The sequence below is a fragment of the Octopus sinensis genome, unplaced genomic scaffold, assembly GCF_006345805.1.
Source record: "Octopus sinensis unplaced genomic scaffold, ASM634580v1 Contig15715, whole genome shotgun sequence".
Classification (NCBI taxonomy): domain Eukaryota; kingdom Metazoa; phylum Mollusca; class Cephalopoda; order Octopoda; family Octopodidae; genus Octopus; species Octopus sinensis.
The window spans coordinates 2,237-15,529 of record NW_021833886.1 but is presented as its reverse complement, the minus strand read 5'-3'; the positions used below and the strand labels follow the sequence as shown (position 1 = coordinate 15,529).

General features: G+C 36.1%; 1 pseudogene; it reads left to right on the top strand.

Annotated features, from left to right (window-relative positions):
* Nucleotides 1-5,721: 5,721 nt before the first annotated feature.
* On the top strand, nt 5,722-5,868 carry LOC115230519 (annotated as a pseudogene).
* Nucleotides 5,869-13,293: the final 7,425 nt, after the last annotated feature.

Below are 13,293 nucleotides of genomic sequence, written 5' to 3'. Positions count from 1 at the left end.
ATCAAGTACTCTATTTCCAGCCGACTGATTTAGCTGAGTCACGCGATTTCCAACTTAATCAGAGACAACTTGGGACACGAGTACATCCAAAGCAGACCACTCGACATGTCCTCGGTTTATCAACACACCTCCAAAACGACTCCTCTCCTCTTGGTACTCAGCACTGGCTCAGACCCATTCGGGGCCATTCAAAAGCTGAGCGTTGAATATGAAATGCAGGACAGGTCTCCACCTCCTCATTAAAATGGTAGGTGTCTCTTTTTGTCTTTGGGACAAGGACAGGGACCTGTGGCAGAAAAGTATATCGAAACAGCCTTGAAGGATGGGAGTTGGGTTTTTCTGCAAAATTGTCATTTGGCAAAATCGTGGATGGCCCGCCTGGAGCAGATTGTCCTGAATATTCAGGAAAACCCCGAAGGTGTAAATGACTCGTTCCGACTATTCTTTCCTCCATGCCAGCCCCATTTTTTCCCGTGACAGTCCTCCAGAATTGTGTCAAAGTGACAAATGAGGCCCCAAAGGGAATTCGGGCAACGTGGAGAGGTCATTCCGGGAATTAGGCGAGGAATATTTCGAGGAGAAAGAAGGAGGTATTGGAGAGCTTACGTGTGGAAAAACTGGTCTATAGTCTGAGTCTGTTTCACGCGGTCGTATTAGAGCGGAAGAAATACGGGCCACTGGGATGGAATATAATGGTAAGATTATTGTTACTTTACAAATAGTACGAGTTCACCGATTCTGACCGCGAATGTTCTCTTCTTAACGCTAAGTTCTTATGCAGTGGCGGGACTATTCCCTGGCACTCCCTCAATTACATAAACAGAGAGGTAGTCACGTGTATTCATCACTAGATTACTTATGGGGGGAGAGTCACTGATCAATGGGATCTGCGCTGTCTGGGAGTTATTCTCGACCGATTTATCAACCAGCAAATTCTCGAAGATACGAACATTAATGGACAATATGACCCTATTTTTAAAGAGAACAAACATTTTCTAGACGGACTCCCTTTGCAAGATTCACCTAATATATTCGGGATGCACGAAAATGCAGATATATCATTCCAAGTATGTTTCCACTCTCAGTCGATAGTTGTCACAATCTTCCGACTTGCTAGAGACCATCAGGAACATTAAACCACACATCGCGGTCAAGGAACTGGGCAAACTAGTGACGAGATCGTAGAGGAATTATCAACTCAATTCAACACAATTGCCCCTAAAACTAGCAGAATAACACATTGGTTGACCAATCCACTCATCCAATAGACCAAGAGCAATTCCCTCGCCATTTTCTTATCACAAGAAATAGAAAAAATGGCTATCTGCTGGAAACTATTCAGGTCTGATCATCTCATCATTTGCAGAAGTCCCTCAATCACTTGCAGAGAGCAATCCAAGGATTCCAAGTCCTCACTGAAGACTTGGAAATGTGCTACAATTCTCTATTGAAAAACCAGGCAATTATCAATTCTTCATGAAACAGGTCCCCTCAATATGGGAGAGGGTCGCTTACCCTTCCCTTCACTCTCTCTCCTCCTGGATTCTCGATCTTACAATGCGATGTGAATTCTTCAATTTTTGGATTAAAAATGGCACTCCTAAATCTTTTTGGATACCTGCCTTGTTCTTCCCCCAAGGTTGACACAACTCACTCTATCAGGCTTCCTCACTGCCGTGTTACAGAACTATTCCCGCAAATATCAACTCCCCATGACACTCTTTCCTTTAGTTTCCAACCTCTTCCCCAATACATCCACCAATCAAACCTCGCAGAAGAGATCAGGACTCGCGCAAATTTGGCCAACCATTGTCAGTCGATACTCAAGTTAGTCTTAGTCACTACTCCATAGATTCAAGACATTGAAGACGGCGCTCTCATTCACGGACTTTACACCCAAGGCTTCCGATGGAGTGACCAGGGTCAAATGGACGAGATGAACTACAGGGAAATGTCCTCCATTATGCCTGTCATCCACGTCTTACCCACACAGAACTTCACTCCTCCAAGCCACGATTACATAGCCCCTCTCTATAAAACCACGCAGAGGTCAGGAGTCCTCTCAACTACTGGTTTATATTTATTCTAGAACAATAGGTCATTCTACTAACTTTATTGTGGCAGTCAACCTCCCCACTGACCAAAAGGACAGTCACTGGATACAGCGAGGGGCAGCTCTATTTTGCCAATTGGCCGACTAATATTAACTTTTATTAACATTCGCTTGTCTCGTTAACCCAACCAAAACAAAATATTAAATCCCCTAGATCAGGGGTCTGCAAAAGTAAGCTCGCAAGCTTTTTTTGGCTCTTTAGGTCTTAAGTAGACTTTCAATTTTATTATTTTTATTATATGATTTATGTAAAATTATTTAAAAGTTTACATATTTAGTCGTAAATTTTGCTCGTACGATATAGCATGTATTTTAAGCCTCGGTTAAAAAAGACTCTTTCATTTTTAATTTTTTTTGTTAATTTTTTCTTTATTAATAATTGATAACTCACCAAAGAAATAAGGAATCACTGCTTTGAGTTATTTCAAGAATTTATTATGTAATATGGGCAGACGAATACGCATAGGCAACCGGTTACATTGTACTTTGAAACTCTAATTTTATCTACGTAACTAGTAAATAAGAATGCTTGCTTTATTTTGACACAATTATTTGATAAAATGTTAATTATAAACTCGAATTTATCTAGCCGCAAAAAAGTGTTCATGTGACATGGGCAGCTTGTTACATTTTTTGACTTTGTAAACGTGCAACTAAAATTTTTCAATTATCCCAAACATTATTTATATATAATAACATAAATTTCAACTGTCAAGACCTGATTACACCTGGACTAAACATAGACTCGCAAAATAATTTCGGGCTAAAAATTTTTTTTAATTTTCTTATCATGTTGTGTTTACTTTTTTAATAATAATTACAAAATATGTATATGTTTATACTGATTTGTATGATTAAATAAACTACAAAATGAGGTTAAATCTCTGATATGTTAATACAGCTTAATAGATAGAATTACGGTTAAAATTAGAAGTAAAGTTTGGAAGTGGCTAGGACTAGTATATGGTTTGGATTAGTAAGTGGTTGAGGTTAGGATATGGCAGGGGTTAGGGTTAAGATATAGTTTGATTGAGTGAAGGTTAAGAAATTCATTTTAATGAAAATTTTGTCAGAAAAGCTTACAAATTCGACATGCTTGCTAGTGAACTGAGAGTAATCTACATTCCAAGGCAACTACGTACCATTGGTTCAAATATGAAACGGTGTTGTGTGAAATTCTATGAACATCACTGCTATTCAATCAATCTCGAAGGACCCACACAAGCTTGTATTCATTTGTGGTATCCGAAAAACATTGTAGACTATGCGTGTAGAGCATTAATTTAAAAGAATGGAAAAAGTTTCGGTTTACAAATGAATCACGGAGAAAGCATTTCATGTGAGGCCATCGAGTCGAACTTGAGAATGACCACAGAAGAATCAAACCCTGTGAGATAAATGAATGGGACCTTTAAAGAGATTGGTTGTGGTTCAAGGAACAGGAAAATCAACTGAAAGTAGACGCATTAATAAAAAAAAGTAATAGTACACTCAACCCTCTCAAATTGGCCATTTTTTACACAATTTATTTCTGGAAAATTGAAAAACTCTGCAAAATAATAAATTCTCAAATTGGCCACAAATTTTAATTTTTTTAGTAGCATATTTTTATTTTTTCAAATTTTTTTAATAAATTTGAATTTTATTAATTTTCGGCAGACAAGTTAAATTATTGATAATACATTCTAGAAAACTTTCTGATTCTGGAATATTCCGTAAAAAGAAGAAAGTTATTCGTTTGATCGCAATCCTCAAAATTTAGCGTATCCATTTTGAAGAAGCAATTTTCAAGTCGTGTGAGGTTACTGTGAAGGTTGTTACAAACAATCAGAATGTCATTAATCAAGTCTATTTTTATTATGAGTGATTTTAAACTTATGAATAATCCCTATGAAGAGATTTACTATTCTTCATTTGACCAAGACATCAAAATATATATCTGTAACAAATTTTGGGACTGGTTTTTGTTAAAATTTGGTTTTTCTTTTAATTAAATCAATAAAAAATTGTGCAAGTTTGGATTTAATTCTGACTGGTGAATGTAACAATAAAGAAAAGTGGAAACAAGAAATATCAGAATAATTAAGTTAGTTATTGAGTACCGTCAGAATATTTTTTTAGTTACATTCACTTGTGCAGGTCATATTATTTGGGATCGGGTGGTCACAGAGGTTGCATTTGAGATACTTTTATTTCCACACTGTTATCGGCTAATAAGATATTTAGTTTATTAGTCACTGTCGTAATTTTTATATGAGAATAATAAATTGTGGGTTGGGACCCATTTGTGAACATGCACATTTTCTGGTCTTTAAAAAAACTACAAAATCAGTAATTTAAAATATTTAAGGTTGAGGCGACGACTGATTTTTGGCAAATGAAAAAGGTATTTGATTGCATGTAACTTTAATGTTAGAATAAGATTTGTACTGATGTGTTAATGCGACTAGACGTGCAAAAGCATCTACATTCACGTAACGAAGGTTATCACAGCTATAAAGATCTCTAATAATTCGAAATATTTAAATATACATATAGAATAATTTATCCAAACCTATCAAGTGAGTTATTTAGTATCTCTCTAGCGAGTCTCCATCACAGACACTAGTTTTATTTGCTAATTGGCCATTTCTCAAATGGCCACAATATTGAAGGAACCAAAAATGGCCAATTTGAGAGGTTGAGTGTATATCCATTCTAAAAAACTTTTGTTTTTTAAAGTAGCATTAACGGTCAGCTGTATTCTATATCATCAACTGTTTGTTTTATTATTATTATTATTTGCAACATACGTAGAATCATATTAGTTATAATTTTACTCGTGCAGCATTAAAAACAATCCTTTGAACCAGCCTCCTCCAACCTCCTCTGTCGTGAGCGAGTTTCCTCAGCTCGTCCAGATCCTCACCACTCCTTAGCCTTTTTTCACACATTTCAGGTCTCCGTCAATGTTTTCCGCAGCGTAACACGTGGACGTCCACGGAAGCTCGATCCCTCTTTCAGGAAGTAGCCCTCCATTGCTATGTTAGCTGGGGCAAGCATGTCCATTCGTAGAATATGGCCAAATAACCTCCACCGCATATTGACGATTTCCACACTCAGAGGGCCAGTTCTGCATCTATTGTATAGCGATTCCTGGTTGATTCTTATAGGCCAGTTCAATCCCAGTAGGGATCTAAGTTGCCTGCGGTGAAAAGAATCGAGTCCACGTTGTTCAGTACTAGACATCCCCAGGTCGCCGAATTATATGTCAGGATTGGTTTGACAAAGGCTTCATACATCCTCAGACGAAGTGACGTACAGAGTCGTCGTTTGCCGATCCACTCTTTTCTTTATCTTGTTCATCGTGCCCAAGCGAGAGCCTTTCTTCTGACAATATCATGGCCGTCCCCAAGTAGAGAACCACTGTTTGTTTCGTATTTGATATTTATGTAACATAAAAATAATAAAGTATTAAATAATTTGTAATGGTTTTTTTCTAAAATTTAAAAAAGAACTTATTTCAAAATTAATTTTCTAATTGAATAAAAATAATTCATCCGGTGGAAATATTGAACATAATTTAAATGATTTTTTTAAATACATTTAGAGAGTGCCATTTTAAAAATCCACTTACCTGGTCGTGGATGCCTGTTATCACTTAGGCAGGCATTCCATCCTTTAGTCATCCATTGCACTTTGGATCGCTATCGGGTGAGGTCGGTTCCAGTCGGGCTGTCCTACGGCATATTTTTTTCGTGTGCTCTTGTGCATTTTTATTTTTGTTCCAATCCATGCATACTAATTGGTATACTAATGAAATTGCAGTTATCACGACTGCAATACTGACTGCCGGTTGTTGACAATTGATTACTACTTTTTCAACTCAGTATTTACATTTTAAAGCGATAAAGTTTCTTTATCTAAAAATTGTTTAAATTGATTTAGTAGATTAGTAACTTAGGTTTTTTTTAGTAGCGAAAAATAAAGCTTTAAAAAAATTGAAAGTAAATCAACCAACTGCACTTTAAAGTCTTTCGGGGCCCGAAGACTAAGCTATTTGACTCCGCAGTGCGTATGGAATGGTATTTTCGGCGAGCACACCGAGACTTGCTGGAAAAGCTAGTTCGTCTCTCTCCGGTCATTTGTTTTCGACAAAATCTTCGATCGATCCTCCAAACGATAGCAGCTGAGTCATCATCTTGTCGACTATTCCAAAAGTTTCGGAAGCAAGGGGTCGAACTCGAAAGTTTCAGAATTGTCTTTTTTACTTTATCCTTTTCTTTTACTCGACCTGGGCATCAGCTCATTTAACGACCTTATTCACTTGTGTGTGGCGAGGAATACTCACCAGCACTCTTTCTATAAGATAGGGTATGCAAACCGTTCGAAAAAATTGTGCTCCCCTACCTGCAGGTGTGGGGCTGGTAGATATCCATACCTATGCGTAACTAATACCAATACATAAATATTTGTCGTTCAGGAGCAATCTTGTCCCTTGAATTTGAGAGCTTTGAGTCAGTCTCAGCTGTGTGACAGTTAAAGAGGTCAGCTGAAGTTGATCCAGTTTAAAACGAATTGACTGAAATTTTTTTTGCATAAAGTTAGGTTGAACTTTAACTTTCTAAGATAAAATAGATCAAGTTGATATCTTTTTAAACTAAATCAGCAACAATTTAATATCCACAAATACAAGACAATTGACTATTGTTCTGAAAAATTATTTTTCTGAAATTTTGCGTCAGACGTAACGGAAGCATTTGTATCAGAAAACATTCCACTCTATAAATTGAGAAAAAGAGCATTTATCACTTATTCGAATTTATTGGGCATCCACCTCCTTCAGAGTTTACTTGCCACAATATAGTGGAAATTTTACAAGCATTTGCTATAAAGAACAATTATCGAAGACAATTGTTCAAGAGAAATGGGTACCCGCAAGAACCAATAGCTGCGAGATTAGGGAGCTGACTCAAATCTGTTTCTTATTATGCTACAAACTGTCAAATGTTATTCAAGTATGGATTTCTTTAAAAGGAGATTTTTTGCTTATTAAAAAAGCGAAAGAATGTTTATTTAATAAACAACATAATGAGATCACAATATTCACTTATCATATTTGCTGGATGATTTAGAATTGACCAATTTTATATTAACAAAATGATGAATTATAATGACATTCTGAATATGACAGTATGTGTATTAACAATGATTATTTTACTTCTAATTACGGAGCCCGAAAAACGATTATTGAAAAAACATTTTAAAGAACTACTATGAGTAAAGGTTGACACTTTTTACAATTTGTAAAAATGAATCTGACAAAGTCGATGGTTTTTTCAATTTATCTATTTCAATAAAAGTATCATAAGTTTGTTAATAGTTTTATTCATTCCTTATAAATTTGATATCTTCATATTTTGCAATTGAGCATCTTAATGGAAATAATCGTACTTATGGATAGGTAATGTCCAGAGTGGTGAGTGGCTAATGATTAATGACCATCAAGTTTTATTAGAATATTGTATTGCTTAAATGGTTCAGCTCTGAAATTAATCAGATTCGGAAAAGCATATTCATGATATTCAGACAATACTCCAAAGCGAGGTCAATCTCTGCAGTTGAAAGAGACTTCTCAAAACATGCTGGGTCCATTAGATTCGCCAGTAAGAAATCTGTTAATACTTGATCAGCTCAGGTTTTCACTTTTTCTAAAATAGCCGTACATTCATAATCCATATAAGTCTGTTCAAGTTTTCTACAACATGACTAATCTTCGTAAAATCATTTTGCATTTTGTCAACAACGACAGCAATTGGTTTAATCAGCAGCAAATCATTGATTTTTTGTTGATTAAAATCAAATGATTTAAATCAAATAACACTGCTAAACAGTGACCTTAATAGACGCTATAAGCAAAGATTTTCGCTGATATTTACAAACTCGTGAGACCTAGTGCTTACAAAATATTTTTCTCGAAATCCTGCAAGGTAAGTTAGTTAGTTACCCCGACCTCTCTAGCTTGTAGGAGGCCGGCTGTCCTCAGACGCTCAGCAGCGAGTGCTGGGCGCTTCCATAATTCTATAATGCCCACCGGAGGCCCCGGTCCGGAGAAAGCTTCTCGAAGCAATAGGCATAGATGGTCCGGAGGAGGAGACTAATAGCCAGATTCATCAATTAGGAGGAAATGTCCAGAACGAAGTTGTGCCAGAGATGTTCTCGTTTCTCTGTCCAGCTAAGACTCCGAGTCGTCCACCAGAGGAGGGGAGTCGTCTAGTAATTTATTCCAGGCAAGTTTTCGAATAGCCTTAATGGAGACATGGTCGTGTATCTGCTTTGTCCTCGATTTCTCGGAGGAAGGCTCAGAAATTTTAGACAGTTCACTGGTTAGATTTGCAATGGTAGGTACTATCATACGGCTGTTTTTTGTATGAGAGAGGAAATGACATAGGTGGTCTGATTCATGGCCGTACTGAGGAATTGCAGGTTCCGCATACGAAGGTGATCTTCCACAGGGAGAATGGTGGTTTCCCATTGGAGATGGTCGGAAGGAGTGAATAGCATGCATCCAGTAATTGTTTAGAGAGCACCATTTTGGATCCTTTGAAGTTTTTGATTGTTACTGGATGAAAGAGAAGAGCCCCAAGCGGGGCTAGCGTAGTTAAGGGAGGTCCTGACATATTATTTGTAGATTATTCTTAGCGTTTCTTAGTCTTGACCGAAGGAGGATCCGGACACTGCACGGAGGACATTCCGAAGGCTTTTGAGATGTCAATCGAATCCAGAATAGTGAAAAGTGCTGGTTTGTTGTTAAAACCATCCGCAATGAAGTCCGTTAGTTTTGTTAGATGCGTAGAGGTGGAGTGAGATGGGTGGAAACCATGTTGGGATCTAGACAGGTTGATGTGTGTTTAAAAATGAATTTCGACTCCACTCCGCGTTTGTAGTTGATAAATGTCCTTTTGGTAATAGGACTTTGGAAGTATTTTTGATCTCCAAAATTACGGGATTGTGGTCAGAAGGAGGGTCGTAAGGAACCGACCAGGAATGTCCGAGAAGCAATTGCACACAATTGTGTTCTTCAATGGCAAGATCCAAGAGAGGTCTGGATTGTAGCCCTTCGAACAACTTGTAGGAGGAGGAATGTACAGGTTGACGATTGTGTAGGCAACATTATTGGGTAATCTACAATTTTAGTCAAAGTATAAATCTCGACGTATAAACAATAGATTTTAATTATTTTTTCATTATTTATTAATTTAGTTTGATTTTAATGGGATTGTCTATTGGATTGTCTGGATTTTCATATTTTTTAGAATAAGAAATTGATTGTTATTAGTACTGTGACGAACTCCAAGTGGGCGTCGGGGAAAATGTGGAACGTATAGAATTGGTAGTGTTAGTGAAGGGAATGTTTACGGATGAGGGTGATAAGACCCCCTCCATTCAGCCCATTAGAGCGGTCCATACGAACGGTTGAAAATCCCTGAATCGAGGGGTAGAACGTGTCGATGTCAGGCGGGTTTTCTATAAAATCATTTTAATTGTATATTAATAAATTTAGTTTATTATTAAGTAATTACGATTTTATTTTTCCCATAAAAAATTAAGTAATAAAAGACGAACTCACATTTTCGTTGTAATGGGTTGTTTTATTATTGAAAAATTTGTAGAGAAATTCAATTAAAATCAAAAATGGCCAAAATAAGAAAAAATCCTTGACTAAAAAAATAATGTAATTTACAATTTACATAATTTCTAGAAACTCAAATGAACTTCCTAGCTCAAAGAAAATTAATTTAAATGATCAAAATAGCATCCAACCAAAAAATAAACCTAAAAAAATTATTGGTGCCACGATGTTTACTGGAGAATTGTTGTTCCTTGTTGCATGGTTGTGCAATTAAAGATAATGTTTCCCAGGAAAGGATCAGATCAGCGCACACTGGTCCCTGCATCTGAATTCAAGATTTCGAATCCACAGCTTGTTATTGAATTCTATCAAATAATCTAAAATTTAAGATTTTTTGTAATTCAACTGTTTTTATGATGTAATATAATCGATTTTATCATTCGATTTAGTTGTGGGAATTAACCTCTAAATCTTGCCATTTTTTGGAACCGACCAAATCTTGACGAGATGTAGAATTTTGGGAGCAATAGAAGTTTGAACTTCCAATTGTTCACCATAATTGAAATGTATTTAAAGTTTTTTTTTTTTTTTTTGTTCACAACAAATATTTATTAAATTTTAATACAGTCAATTAATTAATAGAGATTAATTAATGTCGTGAACTTGAGGTTAGTCCGACGACGAAGCACTGCGGATAGAGAGGCAGTTCCCGCGAAGAATTGCACCGAGATGCGCTGGAAAGCCAGCTCGTCTCCCTCCGGTCATTTTATTCTGTGAGATTCTTCTTCCTCCCACAACCCGTACAGATTTTCTACCTTCTTTCCACCACACCGGAGGTCTCAAAGGCTAGGGGGACAAACTCAACGACGTTCGGAAGCACAGCGTACATTCCGACCCCAAAATGGGCAGACCCCAGGGGTGGGGCACCCTCGGATTTTGGGGCAACCCCCGCAATTTGGGCACTTTATTCCAAAAGTACATTTTGGCAGAAAAAAAATAAAAATCGATAAAAAATTATGGAATTTTTGGGGCACCATAAATCATTTATAAGGAATTAAAATAAAATAAAATTATAATAAATTAATTATTTTTTGTTTTATTTTCAATTTATATTTTTATTGTTGTGGTTATGGATTACGAAACTAAATTGAAGATTGCTAAAGAAATTTTGAAGAAAAATTTATCTGAAGAGCAACTAATGAAAAGTACAACACAAGAAAGGAACAATATCAAGAATAAAACGAAATATTGTACCTTTCTTGCAACACGGCAATACTATTTCTGAGGAATATGACACATTTAAAGCCGATAAAGATAAATTTGATGATCAAGTCTTTGAAATATTTCAAAGACTACGCGTAGATAAAATTCCGATTTCAGGCCCTATTTTGAAAAAATTGCTTAGTTACAGCTTCAAAAATTGGATTACTTTCTTTATGAGTTGGCTACACTCTTAAAATGAATCGTTTTGCAAAAACAACAGAAAAATATTATTAATACTTGACAATGCGGTGCCATAAAACTGCCGAATGTTCGAACATCGAATTTTTATTTTTGCCGAAAAATACAACGCCCTATTTACAACCTTTGGATATCGACAGGAACGTGATTCTTATGCAACAAAAACTGTCTAACAGATGAACATTTAGATCAAGTTGTTAACGAAACAATTGATGGAGAATGCGAAGACATGAACAATAATGTTTATGATACATATTCAGAAACCGAAAATAGTGAAAATGTCGTAGCAAAAACAAAGATCTGCTTAACAATTTAGAAGAAAAAAGGTACTTTTGTCGAAGTAAAAAGGTACTTTTGTCGAAGTGGTCGCAGTTTTTTTAGAAGATAATTAAAATTAATTAATTTTTTTAGTGAAAAATAGATTATTTAATTTATAACCCTCTATCAATAATTTAAATGGTTATTAAAATTATTTAAAATTATTTAACCAATTTAGTCATTTTTAGTACGCGGCATCCAAATTCCAGGACTGTAGAAGGAATTTATGTCTTTTACAATCTGTGCAAAAGATTCCTTATAGTTCTGTATTTGTTTTCGCCACATAAATTCTGAAAAAATAACTAACTAAAAAAACCTGCGAAATAAGATCCCAGATGATGTCTTACAGCTCCTCTTTGAGCTTTATTCTTGCATTTTGCACTTCCCCACATTCGTTCTACTGTCTGGGTGTGCACTCCCGTCGTTGGATCCACAAAGAATTTTCTGAATATATTTATTTCCTTACTTATGGTTAACGGTTTCGTGTGTGTAGCCGTTTTCAACCAATTGATCAGTGAATACCCTAAATGTTAATCAAATAATGCTAACCTTTCCAGCAGTCACTATAAATAATGCTTCCCACCTCGACATATCGAATTACTAGACTGAGCAGTGTTTCTCTGCTCCTATCCGCGACTGGTTGCGAAAAACACTGTTTGGTGGCTCGACAAATACCAAAACATAGCCCAATCGACATATGTATGTTCACCCCAATTGTATTCGTGATGAAGCCATTTGAAGGTATGCCTATCGTAACTCCATAAGTATATGTAGGCGATGACATCCTCAAATGGCAATCTACAATTCTCTAACCAGGTATCTAGAATTATTTGAGAGAAATTATACCTTTTTTAATAGAACATTGGACTCTACACACCAACTCTTGAGCATTTCCAATTGAGCTTCGGTCCCAAGACTAATTCCATCTGATGTCCCTTCGGACATATACGTGATTTTGAAAGGATATCCACATTTGCAGAAAATGCACTGCTCCTCCTTACTTATTGGGAGCTGTCGGAATTTGATTTTGCATAAGTCCACAACAGAATTTCCATGTGACCTATAGTGCCAGTTAATTCAATATTAGGTACATGCTCGCCATAATATTAAAAAAATTAGAAAAAAATTAGTAAAAAATTTAATAATATTTTAAATTGATAGAGCGACTTAAATAAAATATAATATATCCACCTCAAAAATTATTAGATTTTTTAAAAGGCCTAAAAAAAACTGCGACCACTTCGACAAAAGTACCGAAAAAAATTCTAATGTTGCACCAAGTATGCTCCGAGATTTTTTTGATTTTCGGCTGAAATGACGAACAATATCAGACAAAACTCTACAAATAAAAAAAAAATAACTGAATATTTTAGTAAAAATGTTTTTTGATGTTTATTATGGTTTAATTTTTAAAAAAATAACAAACCCCTGTTTTTGGGGCACCCCCGCATTTTGGGGCACTTGGTGCCCCATTTGGGGTCGGACTGTACTTCGTCAACTTCCTTTCTTCTGCCAGCGCACATGCGTAGCCTGGTGTACTGGCTGTTCCTGTGAGCACAGTATCTGAAAAGGAGTCGACGCAAGTTACATCCCAAACAAGAGACCTTCCTCCTCTAAAGGGGAATATAGTCATCCCGTCAGGACGCTTTCCGTCACTGCGGCAGAGCCCAATGGGTTCAAGGGTCGATTAAATTAAAATTACAAAAGAGTTAAGAATTTCTCGAATTATTTAAAAAAATTAATAAAAATAATGATCCAGAGTTTTTTCTTCATAGGTTGGTTCTGATCA